At 39.0% G+C, this 23,267-nt stretch overlaps 3 non-coding genes and 1 pseudogene across 3 annotated transcripts; all 4 read left to right on the forward strand.

Annotated features, from left to right (window-relative positions):
• The first annotated feature begins 26 nt into the window (after nucleotides 1–26).
• On the forward strand, nucleotides 27–205 carry LOC132797982 (5.8S ribosomal RNA). The gene has a single exon (XR_009633848.1). It is a non-coding gene; the product is annotated as a 5.8S ribosomal RNA (ribosomal RNA).
• A 354-nt stretch (nucleotides 206–559) lies between these two features.
• LOC132797985 (large subunit ribosomal RNA) lies at nucleotides 560–9,272 on the forward strand (annotated as a pseudogene).
• A 10,363-nt stretch (nucleotides 9,273–19,635) lies between these two features.
• Nucleotides 19,636–21,631, forward strand: LOC132797984 (small subunit ribosomal RNA). The gene has a single exon (XR_009633850.1). It is a non-coding gene; the product is annotated as a small subunit ribosomal RNA (ribosomal RNA).
• A 571-nt stretch (nucleotides 21,632–22,202) lies between these two features.
• On the forward strand, nucleotides 22,203–22,381 carry LOC132797983 (5.8S ribosomal RNA). Its single transcript, XR_009633849.1, has one exon. It is a non-coding gene; the product is annotated as a 5.8S ribosomal RNA (ribosomal RNA).
• The last annotated feature ends 886 nt before the right edge of the window (nucleotides 22,382–23,267 follow it).

Consider the following 23,267-nt stretch of genomic DNA (forward strand, 5'->3'; position numbering starts at 1 on the left):
CGTAATGAAATAAAAAAAAATTGTATCACTCTAAGCGGTGGATCACTCGGCTCATGGGTCGATGAAGAACGCAGCAAACTGTGCGTCATCGTGTGAACTGCAGGACACATGAACATCGACATTTTGAACGCATATCGCAGTCCATGCTGTTATGTACTTTAATTAATTTTTTAGTGCTGCTTGGACTACATATGGTTGAGGGTTGTAAGACTATGCTAAATAAGTTGTTTAAAATTTTTCGGAATTTTAAGCACATTGTATATTATTGGATAATATAAGTGTGAATCTAAAAAGTTCTCGCTTAAGATATTCATAATATGAATTAATAAATGAAAATACTAAAACTCTGTTGCATGAGAAATTTGAAGAATTATATGTTCTTTATTCATTTCAAATAATATTGAGGAATGTCTAGCATAAAATATATTATTTTATAAACTAGAATTGCCTCTTATTAACGAATATGGTATAAAGAATAATTTTGTGAATATTATGGACCTTCAAGAAAAAAATAGTATATTTCAAAATAGGCAGAGAATTGTCTATAAGTGTAATTAAACAACCTCAACTCATATGGGACTACCCCCTGAATTTAAGCATATTAATTAGGGGAGGAAAAGAAACTAACAAGGATTTTCTTAGTAGCGGCGAGCGAAAAGAAATCAGTTCAGCACTAAGTCACTTTGTCTATATGGCAAATGTGAGATGCAGTGTATGGAACGTCAATATTCTAGTATGAGAAATTAACGATTTAAGTCCTTCTTAAATGAGGCCATTTACCCATAGAGGGTGCCAGGCCCGTATAACGTTAATGATTATTAGATGATGTTTCCAAAGAGTCGTGTTGCTTGATAGTGCAGCACTAAGTGGGTGGTAAACTCCATCTAAAACTAAATATAACCATGAGACCGATAGTAAACAAGTACCGTGAGGGAAAGTTGAAAAGAACTCTGAATAGAGAGTTAAATAGTACGTGAAACTGCTTAGAGGTTAAGCCCGATGAACCTGAATATCCGTTATGGAAAATTCATCATTAGAATTGTAATATTTAATCAATATTATAACGATAGTGTGCATTTTTCCATATAAGGACATTGTAATCTATTAGCATGTATGGAATTTATCAAACAATTTTGATAAGAGTTTATTTAAATTAGAGTGCTTGCATTTTAACATAAAATAAATTTCAAAAATTTGATAAAGTGCTGATAGATTATATGAGTACAGTGCGTTAATTTTTCGGAATTATATAATGGCATGATTATCATTGATTTTTATGTTTATTATAAGCACTTGTATGATTAACAATGCGAAAGATTCAGGATACCTTCGGGACCCGTCTTGAAACACGGACCAAGGAGTCTAACATATGTGCAAGTTATTGGGATATAAACCTAATAGCGTAATTAACTTGACTATTATTGGGATTAGTTTTTTAACTATTTATAGTTGATTAACGCAATCCCGGGGCGTTCTATATAGTTATGTATAATAATATTTATATTATTTATGCCTCTAACTGGAACGTACCTTGAGCATATATGCTGTGACCCGAAAGATGGTGAACTATACTTGATCAGGTTGAAGTCAGGGGAAACCCTGATGGAAGACCGAAACAGTTCTGACGTGCAAATCGATTGTCAGAATTGAGTATAGGGGCGAAAGACCAATCGAACCATCTAGTAGCTGGTTCCTTCCGAAGTTTCCCTCAGGATAGCTGGTGCATTTAACTGTTGTATAAAATAATCTTATCTGGTAAAGCGAATGATTAGAGGCCTTAGGGTCGAAACGATCTTAACCTATTCTCAAACTTTAAATGGGTAAGAACCTTAACTTTCTTGATATGAAGTTTAAGGTTATGATATAATGTGCCCAGTGGACCACTTTTGGTAAGCAGAACTGGCGCTGTGGGATGAACCAAACGTAATGTTACGGTGCCCAAATTAACAACTCATTCAGAAACCATGAAAGGCGTTGGTTGCTTAAAACGCTAAGGAGTGTGTAACAACTCACCTGCCGAAGCAACTAGCCCTTAAAATGGATGGCGCTTAAGTTGTATACCTATACATTACCGCTTAAGTAGATGATTTATATTACATGTAATATAAATTTTGAAACTTTAGTGAGTAGGAAGGTACAATGGTGTGCTTAGAAGTGTTTGGCGTAAGCCTGCATGGAGCCGTCATTGGTACAGATCTTGGTGGTAGTAGCAAATAATCGAATGAGACCTTGGAGGACTGAAGTGGAGAAGGGTTTCGTGTGAACAGTGGTTGATCACGAGTTAGTCGGTCCTAAGTTCAAGGCGAAAGCCGAAAATTTTCAAGTAAAAAAGTAACTAAAATTTATATTTTGTCATAATTAAAAAACTTGAATAATTTTGAACGAAAGGGAATACGGTTCCAATTCCGTAACCTGTTGAGTATCCGTTTGTTATTAAATATGGGCCTCGTGCTCATCCTGGCAACAGGAACGACCATAAAGAAGCCGTCGAGAGATATCGGAAGAGTTTTCTTTTCTGTTTTATAGCCGTACTACCATGGAAGTCTTTCGCAGAGAGATATGGTAGATGGGCTAGAAGAGCATGACATATACTGTTGTGTCGATATTTTCTCCTCGGACCTTGAAAATTTATGGTGGGGACACGCAAACTTCTCAACAGGCCGTACCAATATCCGCAGCTGGTCTCCAAGGTGAAGAGTCTCTAGTCGATAGAATAATGTAGGTAAGGGAAGTCGGCAAATTAGATCCGTAACTTCGGGATAAGGATTGGCTCTGAAGATTGAGATAGTCGGGCTTGATTGGGAAACAATAACATGGTTTATGTGCTCGTTCTGGGTAAATAGAGTTTCTATCATTTATGGTAGTTTCTTGTTCCCCGGATAGTTTAGTTACGTAGCCAATTGTGGAACTTTCTTGCTAAAATTTTTAAGAATACTAGTTGGGCAACCAGCTAGTTCTTTTAAATTATAACGATTATCAATTAACAATCAATTGAGAACTGGCACGGACTTGGGGAATCCGACTGTCTAATTAAAACAAAGCATTGTGATGGCCCTAGCGGGTGTTGACACAATGTGATTTCTGCCCAGTGCTCTGAATGTCAAAGTGAAGAAATTCAAGTAAGCGCGGGTCAACGGCGGGAGTAACTATGACTCTCTTAAGCCAAATGCCTCGTCATCTAATTTATCCGCGTATTTGCATTTTTTTTTTTCGTCAATAATTATTTATTTAAAATCTGTCTGTACGGACAATAATTGAATTTTTTGACAAGAGATGGTTGGTAGGGTTCTGGAGGGCTAATCATCATCCTCCATGGGAGGTGTGAAGGGGGTTTTCTTTTAAGTCTTCTGACGGTTTGGCTGTTGTCCAAGATGTTGATGGCCAATGTGTTTGGGTGGTTATGGAGCCTGTTGATGTAATTCGTGCTCACTTTTCGAATTTCATCTTGTACCCAGGGAACCCTGAGTACCTCGTGGATGGTGCTGTTGTCATGGTAAGGATGAGCGTTCGAGACCATTCTCAGAGCCTTGTTCTGCAGCCTTTGGATGTTCCTGCAGTTTGATTTGCAGGCAGTGCCCCACAGCTGGATGCCATAAGTCCAGATTGGCTTAATGATGGTTTTGTAGACGAGCAGTTTAAGTTTGCTTTTAAGCTTCGAGCGTCTTCCAATGAGCCATTGGAAGCTTCAGCCTCTCTTCAGCCTGCTTTCTCTTCCTTAGGATGTGTGTGCGCCATGTTAACCGCCTGTCGAGCGTCATGCCCAGGTATTATCGCGTAGGATTTTCGGGAATATTATCCCCATTGAGACTGACAGGCGGGCAATTGCCGTTGCGGAGTGCAAATGTGGTTTGCGTGGACTTCTCAGGGTTTACCGAGATGTTCCACCTCCGCAGCCAGGGCTCGATGGTGTTTAGCTGATTTTGTATAATTTCCGACGCATCCTGTGGGGTTCGTGCTGTCAGCAAGGAAGGCTGTGTCATCGGCATATGTGGCAACCAATAGGTTCTCGTTGAAAAATGTAGGCATGTCCGCTGTGTACAACGTGTACAATAGAGGGCCTAGGACGCTGCCTTGTGGTACACCGGCTTCGATACCTTTTGTGGTAGATCGCGCATCTCCGCATAGGACATAAAAGCTTCTGTTGTCGAGGTAAGATCTCAGAAATGCGTAATGGGGTTGAGGCAGGTTTCTCAACAAGCTTAAGCAGTAGCCCTGGGTGCCAGACTCTGTCGAAAGCTTGCTTCACGTCAAGCATTACGGCGCAGCAGTAGTTCTTCTCCTCGAATGCGTCCAGTATCACTCTGACTAAACGGTGGCATTGTTCCGGATGTGGAGTGAGAACGCCTGAAGCCAAACTGGTGATCCGAATCAACCCAGCTTCTTCCAGCACTGGCAATACTCTGCGCTAAAAATACTCTTTCGAGTATTGAGACGAGAGTATCGTCATTGCAAACTTATCGGACGATAAGAGCCAAGATTGGCTTCAGGTTTGCCAGGTTTAGGTATAGAGAATTACCTCTGCTCATTTCCAGATGGTTGGAAAATGTCCTAGCTGAAAGCACCTGCTGTATATGTTGGCGAGGAGTTGTAGGCAGGGAGGGGAAGAAGCTTAACAGCCAGTGCTTCAATGCCATCGGGCGCCCGGCGATTTATTCGTCTTGAGTCCCTCGAACTGGAGTTTGACCTCATCCACCGAGACCATAGCTAGCTCTTCTTGGTTGTTGTTGGTGTTTTCATCTAATAGTTGTAGGGCACGTTGCGTAGCTGAGATATGCAGGTCGGTGCATCTTATTATCGGCTTGAAGGCTTCGCTGAGGTGCTCCACAAAGCTTCAGCTTTTCTTGCTCTGTGCGGCACCAGGCGCCACTAGCACGCTGGACTGGAGCAACTCTCTTAGTAGGTCGTTTTATATGACGAGTGACCTGCCAAAGGTTGTGCTGTGGGTCTCCAGGCTCAACATTGTCCAGGAATTCCTCAAACGAGCTCTGCCTGAGCTTTTAGGAGCTTATCCTTAAGCTGCTTTGCGGCTCTGTTAAATACCCTTTTATCTCTAGGATTTCTGGATAGGAACCATACTCGTCGGCAGCCGTCTCTTCTCAGCTACCAGCGAGGCGATCTCTGAAGACCAAAGGTGTAGGACCCACGTTGGTAGTCTGGGAGAGATTGGGGTTCTGGGGAAGCATGTGCTGCGGCGTTGTACATGTGTTGCGTGAGCTCGTTGATGGCGTTGTCCACTTGCTCGGTCCGTAAGATCTTGCACTGGGTTGACATTTTCCGTTAGCCAGGCTTTGTAGGATTGCAGTCTCGTGCTCCTCTTGATCATCCTGGGATGTGCAGCTTTTCTCAGTGCAGGGAGGCAGACGCTCGCCTGGCATGGTCGGAGAAAAGGTCCGCGTTAGAAGAGCACGAGACTTTGGCACTATCAAATCCTTTGGAGCGGGCCATGTCCAGGGTGTCGGGAATTTTGGTCGGATCTGTTGGCCAGTAGGTGGGCTCTCCTGTGGTGTGGCATACGATGCTCCTGCGCTGGATGCACCTAAGTAGTGCGCTTCCTTTAGGGTTGCTGACTCGGCATCCCCACCATCGGTGCTTTGCGTTGAAATGGTCCCCCAATTAGAAATCTGTTACCCAGACTGCTCAGCAGCAGATCAAAATGCCTTTCTGATACTCTGTGTCTGGGGGGGAGGTAGACCGCGGCGACTGTAAGGTCGCCTAGTGGGCTGGGCAGATTGACTTTGGCACATTGTACCCAGTCTTCCTCTAAGGTACACAGCTCGTTGTACTTTATGCCCGCTTTAATAATAATTGCCGCTCCGCGATGAGCCCTGCCGCTGGGGTGGTCAGCGTGGATGATGTCATCTATCTATTGGAGAAGTGAGTTTCGGAGATGAGGAGTATGTCTGTGTTGTGTGTGTGGATAAAGTGTTCCACCTCTGGTCGGCTTTTAATCAGGCCGTTAGCGTTCCAGATCGTTATGTTTAATCCCGTTTGCATAATGATTTGCAAAGGGTAGCAACCATTTGGGTCATTTGACTCATGACCTTTTCCATCATGCGCTCAAACATGGCCTCCATTCTGGCCATTGCCGCGTCCAGTGAATTGCTTGGTGGGATTAAGTTGGCGTTGGGATGTAGGATGTTATCTTGTGGGGCAGCGTTTCTTGCTGTATTGGCGTAGCTAACATTTGGGTCGATTCTGCTTGCGTTGGGGTCGATCTTGCTGAGGTGGGGAGGCTGGTAACGTGAGGTTGCCTGCCTGGGGGCAAAAACACTCTTCGCTCTCTTGTAAGCTGGACAGCCTTTGTATGAGGCCGCATGTGGGCCCTTGCAGTTAAGGCAGAAGGCCGGTTCACTGGCGTTCTTATTGCATTCAGCAGTGGAGTGCTCGTCTCCACACTTGACGCAACGATGGTCGAGGTATTTGGTATCTTTGGGTATGCCCGAAGGCCTGGCAGCGGTAGCATTGGGGGACATCGTTGAATTTGATCGGCGGTTCAACCGTGACCATGGTGCTGCATATCCGTTTGATCTGGTATACCTCCTTGTTGTTTTTGGCCGGCTCCAGACATACGAAGAAGAGGTTTAGAGGCTTCTTTGTACCCCTTTTATTGGGATTGTGGACATCCCTGACCTTGTGCCCGTGGCGGCCGAGTCCCTCTTTGATGTCTTCCAAATCGGTCGAGTGGTGGAGGCCTTTGATGACCACCCGGTAGGCGCGTTCATCTCGGGGTTGAAAGGTGTGGAATCTATTTTTACTATCGCTCAAGAAAGTCTTTAGTTTGGTAAAGGCATCCTTGTTGGGGGTCATGACTCGAATGAAGTTATTCTGGCTGGCTTTGTATGTGACCTCTACATCTTTGCCTAAGGCGCCAGAGATGGCTTTGGATAGGTCCTTGATGCTGGTTACATCCGGGATGAAGATTGGCGGTGGCTTGATCTCCTTGGGTGCTTTTTCCTCTTGGTCATGCTTTTTGGATGTCTTAGGAGCAGCTGGTGTCTCTTCGTAATCATCACTAGAATCTGTTTCATCATCGTCCTCAGATAGGATTCCGAATGAGTTATTTTTAAGTCTGCTTATTAATGCAGCTCTGGCTGCCTCGCTGGTGCTGGCCTTGTCCTCCTTATCGGCTTTTTTGGCATTCTTGCGCTTTATTTCTCCAGGCTCGGAGTCGCTGGAGTCAGTATTTTTATATTTAATGTTGCCCTTCTTTCTAGGCGGCTGGGCTTGCCAGCTCATGGTGAGAAACTGACGCGAATTCGAATTTTAAAGGAGTTCGAAATTCGCGCCAAGCTTTCAAATGTATGAAGAGGTTCTTGTCTTTAGTAATCTTTTGAAGGTTCAATCACTAACCATACAATACATAGATGCTTCGCCCAGTACAATTTTTTGTATCATCAAAAACAGTATTATTGCGACCCCAGTCGGGCCGTGCGCTGCGATTCGAACACCGAGCCTCTTCGGCTCATTCGAAAATTCGAAGTTCTAACGCAGCGCGCAGCGTTGAGCTCAGTCGCAGATCAAATGCGGAGCGATAAGCACGGGCGCATTTCGTTGCGCTCTGCTTTCGTTTCTATGTATGCGTGTATGTATCTACATGCTCGCCTATATTAGTATGTGTATGCATATGAAGTTTTGCAACGTGCAGTTGCCTCACTGACAAGCAGCTAGCGCACGTCAATTTTGTTTTGCCGCGACGAAAGTCTCGAAGATGAAGGCAACAACAATTGCTCGCGTTCTATGTGTTTGCAGTTAAATGGCACTTGCACAAGGACCGCGTTGGCTCTGTTGGTGGTTTGCAAGCCCAACATGTTGAGGGTCCGTGGGTTCAAATCCCGATCGAGAATATATGCATATTTTGTTTTTTAATGCGATTTAACTTTTTCATTCCCTTTCAAGTTTACTGATAGAAGTAAAATTTAATAACGCATTGATTTTTGATGATTTACAAATTGATTTTTGCAAATACGTTTTAAAACTCTATTTAAAAAGTTTTAATTTTAAAATTTTGAATTTATGTCAATAACTACTATCTAGCGAAACCACAGCCAAGGGAACGGGCTTGGAATAATTAGCGGGGAAAGAAGACCCTTTTGAGCTTGACTCTAATCTGGCAGTGTAAGGAGACATAAGAGGTGTAGAATAAGTGGGAGATATTAAATTTCGGTTTAGTATCGACAATGAAATACCACTACTCTTATTGTTTCCTTACTTACTTGATTAAATGGAACGTGTATCATTTCCTAGCCATTATACGGATATATTTATTATATCTTATGGTATTGGGTTTTGATGCAAGCTTCTTGATCAAAGTATCACGAGTTTGTTATATAATCGCAAACAAATTCATTAATGAGAGAGTGCATTTATGTGTTCTTAAATTAAAAATTTGGTATAACTCCAATTACTCAGGTATGATCCAATTCAAGGACATTGCCAGGTAGGGAGTTTGACTGGGGCGGTACATCTCTCAAATAATAACGGAGGTGTCCCAAGGCCAGCTCAGTGCGGACAGAAACCACACATAGAGCAAAAGGGCAAATGCTGACTTGATCTCGGTGTTCAGTACACACAGGGACAGCAAAAGCTCGGCCTATCGATCCTTTTGGTTTAAAGAGTTTTTAACAAGAGGTGTCAGAAAAGTTACCATAGGGATAACTGGCTTGTGGCGGCCAAGCGTTCATAGCGACGTCGCTTTTTGATCCTTCGATGTCGGCTCTTCCTATCATTGTGAAGCAAAATTCACCAAGCGTTGGATTGTTCACCCATGCAAGGGAACGTGAGCTGGGTTTAGACCGTCGTGAGACAGGTTAGTTTTACCCTACTAATGACAAAACGTTGTTGCGACAGCATTCCTGCGTAGTACGAGAGGAACCGCAGGTACGGACCAATGGCACAATACTTGTTCGAGCGAACAGTGGTATGACGCTACGTCCGTTGGATTATGCCTGAACGCCTCTAAGGTCGTATCCGTGCTGGACTGCAATGATAAATAAGGGGCAATTTGCATTGTATGGCTTCTAAACCATTAAAAGTTTATTATTCATTTAATAGACGACGATGGATGTGATGCCAATGTTACATATAACATAGTAAATTGGGAGGATCTTCGATCACCTGGTGCCGCGCTAGTTATATATTAAAACATTATTTAATACAATGACAAAGCCTTGAATCAATTGTAAACGACTTTTATAACAGGCAAGGTGTTGTAAGTGGTTGAGCAGCTGCCATACTGCGATCCACTGAAGCTTATCCTTTGCTTGACGATTCGATAAAATATATATGTTTAAGGCATATATAAAAAAATATTATATATATATTTATATATATAAATATGCAAAATTGTATGCATAATTATTAATTATGTGTTATACAATTACGCATATAAGAAGAAAATTTATATAATATATAAATATATTATATATATATAAATAAATAATATATCTATGTGTACAAAATATACTTGTGTATTTTAAATATGCATTTATTTAGTATGCGTTAGTTATATATATTTATTTGGTAGCAAAAGGAACGCCATTATATTAGTGGCGAAAATTAATAATATGCATAGTATATCTATGTATACAAAATACTTGCATATTTTATATATGCATTTATTTATTATGCGTTGGTTATATATATTTATTTGGTAGCAAAAGGAACGCCATTATATTAGTGGCGAAAATTAAGAATATGCATAGTATATCTATGTGTACAAAATACTTGCGTATTTTATATATGCATTTATTTAGTATGCGTTGGTTATATATATTTATTTGGTAGCAAAAGGAACGCCATCATATTAGTGGCGAAAATTAAGAATATGTAAGTATAACTATGTGTACAAAATACTTGCGTATTTTAAATATGCATTTATTTAGTATGCGTTGGTTATTATATATTTATTTGGTAGCAAAAGGAACGCCATTATATTAGTGGCGAAAATTAAGAATATGCATAGTAAGTATATCTATGTATACAAAATACTTGCATATTTTATATATGCATTTATTTATTATGCGTTGGTTATATATATTTATTTGGTAGCAAAAGGAACGTCATTATATTAGTGGCGAAAATTAAGAATATGCATAGTATATCTATGTGTACAAAATACTTGCGTATTTTATATATGCATTTATTTATAATGCGTTGGTTATATATATTTATTTGGTAGCAAAAGGAACGTCATCATATTAGTGGCGAAAATTAAGAATATGCATGGTATATCTATGTGTACAAAATACTTGTATATTTTAAATATGCATTTATTTAGTAAGCGTTAGTTATATATATTTATTTGGTAGCCAGAAGGACGCCATAATATTAGTGGCGAAAATTAAAAATATGCATGGTATATAAAAAAATATATGTACAAAATACTTGTGTATTTTAAATATCATTTATGTAACAGAATACTTGCGTATTTTAAGTACGCCATCATATTAGTGGCGAATTTTATACACAATTATGCATGTTTATTAATATGAGATAACAATTTTATGCAAAAGAACGCCATCATATATACAAATTAAGACATGAGGTTCTATATGAGTTCAACTTTGACAAAAAATTTCAACATATGAAAAATATGAGATAAGATTGAATTTACATATGAACATAAAAAATTTTTTGGACTTTTTAAATTTTTTATACACATTAATATAATGAGATAAGATTTTGTTTACTTGAGAAAAGATTTTTGGAGATGAATTTTTATTGAACTGCAGCCAATGATTGAGGTTCTACCGAGAGATGAGTTCAACTTTGACAAAAAATTTCAACATATGAAAATTGAAGAAAAAACTTTTTAAATATCATTTTATACAGTTTATTAATAAAATGAGATACAATTTTGAATTTAACTTGAGAAAAAAATTTTTTGGACTTGGTGAATTTTTTATTGAACTGCAGCCATATGATATGAGGTTCTACCGAGATATGAGTTCAACATTGAAAAAAATTTCAACATATGAAAATTGAAGAAAAAACTTTTTAAATATCATTTTATACAGTTTATTAATATAATGAGATAAGATTTTGAATTTAACTTGAGAAAAAGATTTTTTGGACTTGGTGAATTTTTTATTGAACTGCAGCCATATGATATGAGGTTCTACCGAGAGATGAGTTCAACTTTGACAAAAAATTTCAACATATGAAAATTGAAGAAAAAACTTTTTAAATATCATTTTATACAGTTTATTAATATAATGAGATAAGATTTTGAATTTAACTTGAGAAAAAGATTTTTTGGACTTGGTGAATTTTTTATTGAACTTCAGCCATATGATATGAGGTTCTACCGAGATATGAGTTCAACATATGAAAATTGAAGAAAAAATTTCAACATACGATTTTGAAAGCCATTGTTTATTAATAAAAAGAAAAAACTTTTTATATCATTTTATTAGTTTATTAATAAAATGAGATAAGATTTTGAATTTAACTTTTTTTGGACTTGGTGAATTTTTATTGAACATGCAGCCATATGATATATGAGTTCAACTTTGACAAAAAATTTCAACATATGAAAATTGAAGAAAAAACTTTTAAATATCATTTTATACAGTTTATTAATATAATGAGATGAATTTGAACTTGAGAAAAAATTTTTTGGACTTGGTGAATTTTTATTGAACTTCAGCCATATGATATGAGGTTCTACCGAGATATGAGTTCAACATTGAAAAAATTTCAACATATGAAAATTGAAGAAAAACTTTTTAAATATCATTTTATACAGTTTATTAATATAATGAGATAAGATTTTGAATTTAACTTGAGAAAAAATTTTTTGGACTTGGTGAATTTTTATTGAACTGCAGCCATATGATATGAGGTTCTACCGAGATATGAGTTCAACTTTGACAAAAAATTTCAACATATGAAAATTGAAGAAAAACTTTTTATATATCATTTTATACAGTTTATTAATAAAATGAGATAAGATTTTGAATTTAACTTGAGAAAAAAAAATTTTTTGGACTTGGTGAATTTTTATTGAACTGCAGCCATATGATATAAGGTTCTACAACGAGATTAAAAAGTTCATACTTTGATAATGAAATTTTTAATTTAAACAAAATGGAAAATTTTAAATATATATGACAGTTTATTAATAAAATGCAAAATGCCGGCATAAGTCATATATAAATAATATTTGAAAATAATCTATGAATTTTTAACTAATAAAATGAGATAAAAAATTTTTTGGAAATGGTGAATTTTTGTTTGATTACTGCAGCCATATGATAAAAGGAGATACCGATTAAAATGAATTTAAGAAAAAAATTTTTTGGACTTGGTTCAACATATGAAAGGTTGAAGTGAAATATGATTTTTGACAGTGAATTTTATACAATATTAAACAATTTATGAGATTGTAATAGTATTTAATACAAATTATTGATAATAAAATAATGAAGTTTTGCTGTTGTATTATTAAAATAGTGAAAAGATACATTAGGTGGTAGACCCATAAAATGAGAGGGTTGTAGAAAACGTGTCACAAAACCTATATAGGGGTGGTGAGGTCGGGCAGGCATGTCATATGAGAAAAATTTCACAAGTGAAATATATATGACTATGTATATGGAGTGTAATGCCGGCATAAGTCATATATAAATAATATATGAAAATAATCATATAGAAGGCAATATGATTAAAAAAGTTAAAAATAATGAAGTTTTACTGTTGCATTATTAAATTAGTGCAACATAAAGATACATTAGGTGGTATACCTTAGTAAAATGAGCTGGTTGTAGAAAACGTGTCACAAAACCTATATAGGGGTGGTGATGTCGAGCAGGCATGTCATATGAGAAAAATTTCACAAGTGAAATATATATGACTATGTATATGGAGTGAGTCTTGCCGGCATAAGTCATATATAAATAATATATGAAAATAATCATATAGAAGGCAATATGATTAAAAAAGTTAAAAATAATGAAGTTTTACTGTTGTATTATTAAATTAGTGCAACAAAAAGATACGTTAGATGGTAATACTAAATAAAATAAGAGCATTGTAGAAAACGTGTCACAAAACCTATATAGGGGTGGTGAGGTCGGGCAGGCATGTCATATGAGAAAAATTTCACAAGTGAAATATATATGACTATTTATATGGAGTGTCATGCCGGCATAAGTCATATATAAATAATATATGAAAATAATCATATAGAAGGCAATATGATTAAAAAGTTAAAAATAATGAAGTTTTACTGTTGCATTATTAAATTAGTGCAACATAAAGATACATTAGGTGGTATACCTTAGTAAAATGAGCTGGTTGTAGAAAACGTGTCACAAAACCTATATAGGGGTGGTGATGTCGAGCAGGCATGTCATATGAGAAAAATTTCACAAGTGAAATATATATGACTATGTATATGGAGTGAGTCTTGCCGGCATAAGTCATATATAAATAATATATGAAAATAATCATATAGAAGGCAATATGATTAAAAAAGTTAAAAATAATGAAGTTTTACTGTTGTATTATTAAATTAGTGCAACAAAAGATACGTTAGATGGTAATACTAAATAAAATAAGAGCATTGTAGAAAACGTGTCACAAAACCTTTATAGGGGTGGTGAGGTCGGGCAGGCATGTCATATGAGAAAAATTTCACAAGTGAAATATATATGACTATTTATATGGAGTGTCATGCCGGCATAAGTCATATATAAATAATATATGAAAATAATCATATAGAAGGCAATATGATTAAAAAGTTAAAAATAATGAAGTTTTACTGTTGCATTATTAAATTAGTGCAACATAAAGATACATTAGGTGGTATACCTTAGTAAAATGAGCTGGTTGTAGAAAACGTGTCACAAAACCTATATAGGGGTGGTGATGTCGAGCAGGCATGTCATATGAGAAAAATTTCACAAGTGAAATATATATGACTATGTATATGGAGTGAGTCTTGCCGGCATAAGTCATATATAAATAATATATGAAAATAATCATATAGAAGGCAATATGATTAAAAAAGTTAAAAATAATGAAGTTTTACTGTTGTATTATTAAATTAGTGCAACAAAAGATACGTTAGATGGTAATACTAAATAAAATAAGAGCATTGTAGAAAACGTGTCACAAAACCTATACATTTTTTTTTTTTTTCGTCAATAATTATTTATTTAAAATCTGTCTGTACGGACAATAATTAAATTTTTTGAGGCAGCCTTGTCGATTAAATTCTCACAAGAGATGGTTGGTAGGGTTCTGGAGGGCTAATCATCATCCTCCATGGGCAGGTCGAGGGGGTGTTTTCTTTTAAGTCTTCTGACGGTTTGGCTGTTGTCCAAGATGTTGATGGCCAATGTGTTTGGGTGGTTATGGAGCCTGTTGATGTAATTCGTGCTCACTTTTCGAATTTCATCTTCTACCCAGGGAACCCTGAGTACCTCGTGGATGGTGCTGTTGTCATGGTAAGGATGAGCGTTCGAGACCATTCTCAGAGCCTTGTTCTGCAGCCTTTGGATGTTCCTGCAGTTTGATTTGCAGGCAGTGCCCCACAGCTGGATGCCATAAGTCCAGATTGGCTTAATGATGGTTTTGTAGACAAGCAGTTTAAGTTTGCTTTTAAGCTTCGAGCGTCTTCCAATGAGCCATTGGAATTGCTTCAGCCTCTCTTCAGCCTGCTTTCTCTTCCTTAGGATGTGTGTGCGCCATGTTAACCGCCTGTCGAGCGTCATGCCCAGGTATTTGGGCGTGGGATTTTCGGGAATATATTCCCCATTGAGACTGACAGGCGGGCAATTGCCGTTGCGGAGTGCAAATGTGGTTTGCGTGGACTTCTCAGGGTTTACCGAGATGTTCCACCTCCGCAGCCAGGGCTCGATGGTGTTTAGCTGATTTTGAATAATTTCCGACGCATCCTGTGGGGTTCCTGCTGTGGCAAGGAAGGCTGTGTCATCGGCGTATGTGGCAACCAATAGGTTCTCGTTGAAAAATGTAGGCATGTCCGCTGTGTACAACGTGTACAATAGAGGGCCTAGGACGCTGCCTTGTGGTACACCGGCTTCGATACCTTTTGTGGTAGATCGCGCATCTCCGCATCTGACATAAAAGCTTCTGTTGTCGAGGTAAGATTGCAGAAATGCGTAATGGGGTTGAGGCAGGTTTCTCTTAAGCTTAAGCAGTAGCCCTGGGTGCCAGACTCTGTCGAAAGCTTGCTTCACGTCAAGCATTACGGCGCAGCAGTAGTTCTTCTCCTCGAATGCGTCCAGTATCACTTTGACTAAACGGTGGCATTGTTCCGGGGTGGAGTGAGAACGCCTGAAGCCAAACTGGTGATCCGGAATCAACCCAGCTTCTTCCAGCACTGGCAATACTCTGCGCAAAAATACTCTTTCGAGTATTTTGGAGTATCGACAGCAAACTTATCGGACGATAAGAGCCAAGATTGGCTTCAGGTTTGCCAGGTTTGGGTATAAGAATTACCTCTGCTCGTTTCCAGATGGTTGGAAAATGTCCTAGCTGAAAGCACCTGCTGTATATGTTGGCGAGGAGTTGTAGGCAGGGGAGGGAAGAAGCTTAACAGCCAGTGCTTCAATGCCATCAGCGCCCGGCGATTTATTCGTCTTGAGTCCCTCGATCTCAAGTTTGACCTCATCCACCGAGACCATAGCTAGCTCTTCTTGGTTGTTGTTGGTGTTTTCATCTAATAGTTGTAGGGCACGTTGCGTAGCTGAGATATCCAGGTCGGTGCATCTTATTATCGGCTTGAAGGCTTCGCTGAGGTGCTCCACAAAAGCTTCAGCTCGTTCTTGCTCTGTGCGGCACCAGGCGCCACTAGCACGCTGGACTGGAGCAACTCTCTTAGTAGGTCGTTTTATATGACGAGTGACCTGCCAAAGGTTGTGCTGTGGGTCTCCAGGCTCAACATTGGCCAGGAACTCTTCAAACGAGCTCTGCCTGAGCTTTAGGAGCTTATCCTTAAGCTGCTTTGCGGCTCTGTTAAATACCCTTTTATCTCTAGGATTTCTGGATAGGAACCATACTCGTCGCAACCGTCTTTTCTCAGCTACTAGCGAGGCGATCTCTGAAGACCAAAGGTGTAGGACCCTCGTTGGTAGTCTGGGAGAGATTGGGGTTCTGGGGGAAGCATGTGCTGCGGCGTTGTGCATGTGTTGCGTGAGCTCGTTGATGGCGTTGTTCACTTGCTCGGTGGTGGTAAGATCTTGCACTGGGTTGACATTTTCCGTTAGCCAGGCTTTGTAGGATTGCAGTCTCGTGCTCCTCTTGATCATCCTGGGATGTGCAGCTTTTCTCAGTGCAGGGAGGTTCAGCCGCAGTTCCACTGCGCTGTGGTCGGAGAAAAGGTCCGCGTTAGAAGACAACGAGACTTTGGCACTATCAAATCCTTTGGAGAGGGCCATGTCCAGGGTGTCGGGAATTTTGGTCGGATCTGTTGGCCAGTAGGTGGGCTCTCCTGTGGTGTGGCATACGATGCTCCTGCGCTGGATGCACCTAAGTAGTGCGCTTCCTTTAGGGTTGCTGACTCGGCATCCCCACCATCGGTGCTTTGCGTTGAAATCGCCCCCAATTAGAAATCTGTTACCCAGACTGCTCAGCAGCAGATCAAAATGCCTTTCTGATACTCTGTGTCTGGGGGGGAGGTAGACCGCGGCGACTGTAAGGTCGCCTAGTGGGCTGGGCAGATTGACTTTGGCACATTGTACCCAGTCTTCCTCTAAGGTACTCAGCTCGTTGTACTTTATGCCCGCTTTAATAATAATTGCCGCTCCGCCATGAGCTCTGCCGCTAGGGTGGTCAGCGTGGATGATGTCATACCCGTGAAGTCGGATGTATGATCTATTGGAGAAGTGAGTTTCAGAGATGAGGAGTATGTCTGTGTTGTGTGTGTGGATAAAGTGTTCCACTTCTGGCCGGCTTTTAATCAGGCCGTTAGCGTTCCAGATCGTTATGTTTAATCCCGTTTGCATAATGATTTGCAAACGGTAGCAAGCATTTGGGTCATTTGACTCATGACCTTTTCCATCATGCGCTCAAACATGGCCTCCATTCTGGCCATTGCCGCGTCAAGGGAATTGCTTGGTGGGATTAAGTTGGCGTTGGGATGTAGGATGTTATCTTGTGGGGCAGCGTTTCTTGCTGTATTGGCATAGCTAACATTAGGGTCGATTCTGCTTGCGTTGGGGTCGATCTTGCTGAGGTGGGGCGGCTGGTAACGTGAGGTTGCCTGCCTGGGGGCAAAAACACTCTTCGCTCTCTTGTAAGCTGGACAGCCTTTGTATGAGGCCGCATGTGGGCCCTTGCAGTTAAGGCAGAAAGCCGGTTCACTGGCGTTCTTTTTGCATTCAGCAGTGGAGTGCTCGTCTCCACACTTGACGCAACGATGGTCGAGGTGGCAGTATCTTTGGGTATGCCCGAAGGCCTGGCAGCGGTAGCATTGGGGGACATCGTTGAATTTGATCGGCGGTTCAACCGTGACCATGGTGCTGCATATCCGTTTGATCTGGTATACCTCCCTATTGTTTTGGCCGGCTCCAGACTTACGAAGAAGAGGTTTAGAGGCTTCTTTGTACCCCTTTTATTGGGATTGTGGACATCCCTGACCTTGTGCCCGTGGCGGCCGAGTCCCTCTTTGATGTCTTCCAAATCGGTCGAGTGGTGGAGGCCTTTGATGACCACCCGGTAGGCGCGTTCATCTCGGGGTTGAAAGGTGTGGAATCTATTTTTACTATCGCTCAAGAAAGTCTTTAGTTTGGTAAAGGCATCCTTGTTGGGGGTCATGACTCGAATGAAGTTGTTCTGGCTGGCTTTGTATGTGACCTCTACATCTTTGCCTAAGGCGCCAGAGATGGCTTTGGAAAGCTCCTTGATGCTGGTTACATCCGGGATGAAGATTGGCGGTGGCTTGATCTCCTTGGGTGCTTTTTCTTCTTGGTCATCCTTTTTGGATGTCTTAGGAGCAGCTGGTGTCTCTTCGTAATCATCACTAGAATCCGTTTCATCATCGTCCTCAGATAGGATTCCGAATGAGTTATTTTTAAGTCTGCCCATTAATGCAGCTTTGGCTGCCTCGCTGGTGCTGGCCTTGTCCTCCTTAACGGCTTTTTTTGGCATTCTTGCGCTTTATTTCTCCAGGCTCGGAGTCGCTGGAGTCAGTATTTTTATATTTAATGTTGCCCTTCTTTCTAGGCGGCTTGGCTTTGGGGGAACGGGGGGCTTGCCAGCTCATGGTGAGAAACTGACGCGAATTCGAATTTTAAAGGAGTTCGAAATTCGCGCCAAGCTTTCAAATGTATGAAGAGGTTCTTGTCTTTAGTAATCTTTTGAAGGTTCAATGTTTCGCGATTTGGGTGGCGTTTGTGTCCTTGCTATATCGATGGTTCGTGACTTGGATACCGTTGATGTTTTGCTATTTCAATGGTTCGTGTCTTGGGTGATGTTTGCGACTTTGCTAAACAGCTGACACCGACACAGCGTTTGTGTCCTTGCTATATCGATGGTTCGTGACTTGGATAGCGTTGATGTTTTGCTATTTCGATGGTTCGTGTCTTGGGTGATGTTCGCGACTTTGCTAAAAAAGCTGACACCGAGCTTTTAGCTTTAAAGTCTTATAAGCTTGGAACTTTTTCACGCAGCGGCTCACGACTTGGGTAAAGTTCGAACAGCTGTGATCAAGCTTTAAAGCTCGATAGCTTCAAAAGCTTGGAAATTTTCCACGCACGTGGTTATTTTTGCAATTGGAAAACTCGATTTTTCACAATATTAAGAGTGTCACTGTCACTAAATTATTCGCACTTTGTTGCATTTATGATCCCACACAGGGAAATCTAAATTCCGTCTCTGTCGGTAATGTTTTTATAGGTTTCTATGGTTCTCACACGGAGCACACACGGAGGCACGTCTGTTCACTTCGAAAGTTCGATCGCGACTGAAAACCTATACATGGTGGCAGTGTGTGCTCATCACGTATATATGTATTGGATGCATATATTTCAGTTTGCATATTAAGTAATAATTATGTTATTATTAATTAATTATTAGTCTCATCCGATATAAAAATTGATACTATTATATGGTTATATAATTATTACTATTATATAAGCATATAATGTATTAAATGTCTTTTTCAAAAGAAGACGGTGTTTCGTAGCTAAAGAATTAATATTTTGTGAATAATTGAAAAATCCTCTAGGACACTATTGTGGACGGAGGTTTTTACTAATATAATATTGTCTACACGTAAATGCAGAATTAGATAAAATTATCAATTTGTCATCAAAATAAAATAATTTTTTATTCAATTAATTGAATTTAAATTATAAATATGCATGTGTGATATAATATATTTAGTAAGTTGAAATAAAATGATATTTTTGAACGATTATATGCATATATATTTTATATATAAGTATATATATTTATATAAACAATTGTGAATTATAACTAGCGAACGTGAATGCTATCTAATTATGGCCACATTCGTATAGTACATGTCAAGTATAACATATATATATATACAATTATTGAATATTATCGTTTGTTATTCAAAAATATTTGTGAGTTGTCATGTATTTTACATATTTGAAGATTTATGTAATTATATTTTAAATATATTTACATAATGAAATGAACATTATTCTGGTTGATCCTGCCAGTAGTTATATGCTTGTCTCAAAGATTAAGCCATGCATGTCTAAGTACACACGAATTAATAGTGAAACCGCAAAAGGCTCATTATATCAGTTATGGTTCCTTAGATCGTTAACAGTTACTTGGATAACTGTGGTAATTCTAGAGCTAATACATGCAATTAAAACACGGACCTTCTGGAACGTGTGCTTTTATTAGGCTAAAACCAAGCGATCGCAAGATCGTTACACTGGTTGAACTCTAGATAACATGCAGATCGTATGGTCTCGTACCGACGACAGATCTTTCAAATGTCTGCCCTATCAACTTTTGATGGTAGTATCTAGGACTACCATGGTTGCAACGGGTAACGGGGAATCAGGGTTCGATTCCGGAGAGGGAGCCTGAGAAACGGCTACCACATCTAAGGAAGGCAGCAGGCGCGTAAATTACCCACTCCCAGCTCGGGGAGGTAGTGACGAAAAATAACAATACAGGACTCATATCCGAGGCCCTGTAATTGGAATGAGTACACTTTAAATCCTTTAACAAGGACCTATTGGAGGGCAAGTCTGGTGCCAGCAGCCGCGGTAATTCCAGCTCAATAGCGTATATTAAAGTTGTTGCGGTTAAAACGTTCGTAGTTGAACTTGTGCTTCATACGGGTAGTGCAACTTACAATTGTAGTTAGTACTATACCTTTATGTATGTAAGCGTATTACCGGTGGAGTTCTTATATATAATTAGGTACTTGTACTTTTTTTATATGTTCCTCCTATTTAAAAACCTGCATTAGTGCTCTTCATCGAGTGTTATTGTGGGCCGGTACAATTACTTTGAACAAATTAGAGTGCTTAAAGCAGGCTTCAAATGCCTGAATATTCTGTGCATGGGATAATGAAATAAGACCTCTGTTCTGCTTTCATTGGTTTTCAGATCAAGAGGTAATGATTAATAGAAGCAGTTTGGGGGCATTAGTATTACGACGCGAGAGGTGAAATTCTTGGACCGTCGTAAGACTAACTTAAGCGAAAGCATTTGCCAAAGATGTTTTCATTAATCAAGAACGAAAGTTAGAGGTTCGAAGGCGATCAGATACCGCCCTAGTTCTAACCATAAACGATGCCAGCTAGCAATTGGGTGTAGCTACTTTTATGGCTCTCTCAGTCGCTTCCCGGGAAACCAAAGCTTTTGGGCTCCGGGGGGAAGTATGGTTGCAAAGCTGAAACTTAAAGGAATTGACGGAAGGGCACCACCAGGAGTGGAGCCTGCGGCTTAATTTGACTCAACACGGGAAAACTTACCAGGTCCGAACATAAGTGTGTAAGACAGATTGATAGCTCTTTCTCGAATCTATGGGTGGTGGTGCATGGCCGTTCTTAGTTCGTGGAGTGATTTGTCTGGTTAATTCCGATAACGAACGAGACTCAAATATATTAAATAGATATCTTCAGGATTATGGTGTTGAAGCTTATATAGCCTTCATTCATGGTGGCAGTAAAATGTTTATTGTGTTTGAATGTGTTTATATAAGTGGAGCCGTACCTGTTGGTTTGTCCCATTATAAGGACACTAGCTTCTTAAATGGACAAATTGCGTCTAGCAATAATGAGATTGAGCAATAACAGGTCTGTGATGCCCTTAGATGTCCTGGGCTGCACGCGCGCTACAATGAAAGTATCAACGTGTATTTCCTAGACCGAGAGGTCCGGGTAAACCGCTGAACCACTTTCATGCTTGGGATTGTGAACTGAAACTGTTCACATGAACTTGGAATTCCCAGTAAGTGTGAGTCATTAACTCGCATTGATTACGTCCCTGCCCTTTGTGCACACCGCCCGTCGCTACTACCGATTGAATTATTTAGTGAGGTCTCCGGACGTGATCACTGTGACGCCTTGTGTGTTGCGGTTGTTTCGCAAAAGTTGACCGAACTTGATTATTTAGAGGAAGTAAAAGTCGTAACAAGGTTTCCGTAGGTGAACCTGCGGAAGGATCATTATTGTTTTAATGCATCTAACCGTTAATAAATTAAATTTGTTTTTCTCTTTTAGGGAATTGCAATATTTAATAAATTATGTAACTAATAAATATAAATATTTTATTCAATCATATGAGATACAATTATGCAACATATAATAATTTAAATTAGCTAAAAACCGTTTGTCATGTATTATTATTATTATATACTGTATTAAGAGTGTTTTATGTGTTTTGGATAAAATAAAAAACTGCGTGTATATGTACCATAATATACATGCGTTGCAAAATGTATTGTGCATATTCCAGTGCGCATACATTGGTTCGCAACACCTAAAGAAAAACAATGTTGTACCTGTTTGCAGGTTAACGCTTTACATATGTTGATCATAATAAATAAATTTAGCTAAAATATACTTGTCATATATCTTATTATTATCGATTATGTAAAACTAAGACATTTCGCAACATTTATTTAGGTATAAAAAAAAAAATTTTATTGAAGGAATTGATATATGCCAGTAAAATGGTGTATTTTTAATTTCTTTCAATAAAAATATTCTTGACGTAATGAAATAAAAAAAAAATTGTATCACTCTAAGCGGTGGATCACTCGGCTCATGGGTCGATGAAGAACGCAGCAAACTGTGCGTCATCGTGTGAACTGCAGGACACATGAACATCGACATTTTGAACGCATATCGCAGTCCATGCTGTTATGTACTTTAATTAATTTTTTAGTGCTGCTTGGACTACATATGGTTGAGGGTTGTAAGACTATGCTAAATAAGTTGTTTAAAATTTTTCGGAATTTTAAGCACATTGTATATTATTGGATAATATAAGTGTGAATCTAAAAAGTTCTCGCTTAAGATATTCATAATATGAATTAATAAATGAAAATACTAAAACTCTGTTGCATGAGAAATTTGAAGAATTATATGTTCTTTATTCATTTCAAATAATATTGAGGAATGTCTAGCATAAAATATATTATTTTATAAACTAGAATTGCCTCTTATTAACGAATATGGTATAAAGAATAATTTTGTGAATATTATGGACCTTCAAGAAAAAAATAGTATATTTCAAAATAGGCAGAGAATTGTCTATAAGTGTAATTAAACAACCTCAACTCATATGGGACTACCCCCTGAATTTAAGCATATTAATTAGGGGAGGAAAAGAAACTAACAAGGATTTTCTTAGTAGCGGCGAGCGAAAAGAAATCAGTTCAGCACTAAGTCACTTTGTCTATATGGCAAATGTGAGATGCAGTGTATGGAACGTCAATATTCTAGTATGAGAAATTAACGATTTAAGTCCTTCTTAAATGAGGCCATTTACCCATAGAGGGTGCCAGGCCCGTATAACGTTAATGATTATTAGATGATGTTTCCAAAGAGTCGTGTTGCTTGATAGTGCAGCACTAAGTGGGTGGTAAACTCCATCTAAAACTAAATATAACCATGAGACCGATAGTAGGAAAATGAAGAATCTTTTCTGGGTTCCACTGTTTGGAAGTTCTTCTTCCCGTGCTGCGTTATTTTGGGAATTTTTTGATGTCTTCTGCTTCCAGGCCCATGCGGCTATTGTTGCCAATATTATCATTAGAATACCGGAGAATGACAGGCTAATAGTTGTTGATTTGAAATTAG

This window comes from Drosophila nasuta, unplaced genomic scaffold (assembly GCF_023558535.2).
Source record: "Drosophila nasuta strain 15112-1781.00 unplaced genomic scaffold, ASM2355853v1 ctg487_pilon, whole genome shotgun sequence".
Classification (NCBI taxonomy): Eukaryota; Metazoa; Arthropoda; class Insecta; order Diptera; family Drosophilidae; genus Drosophila; species Drosophila nasuta.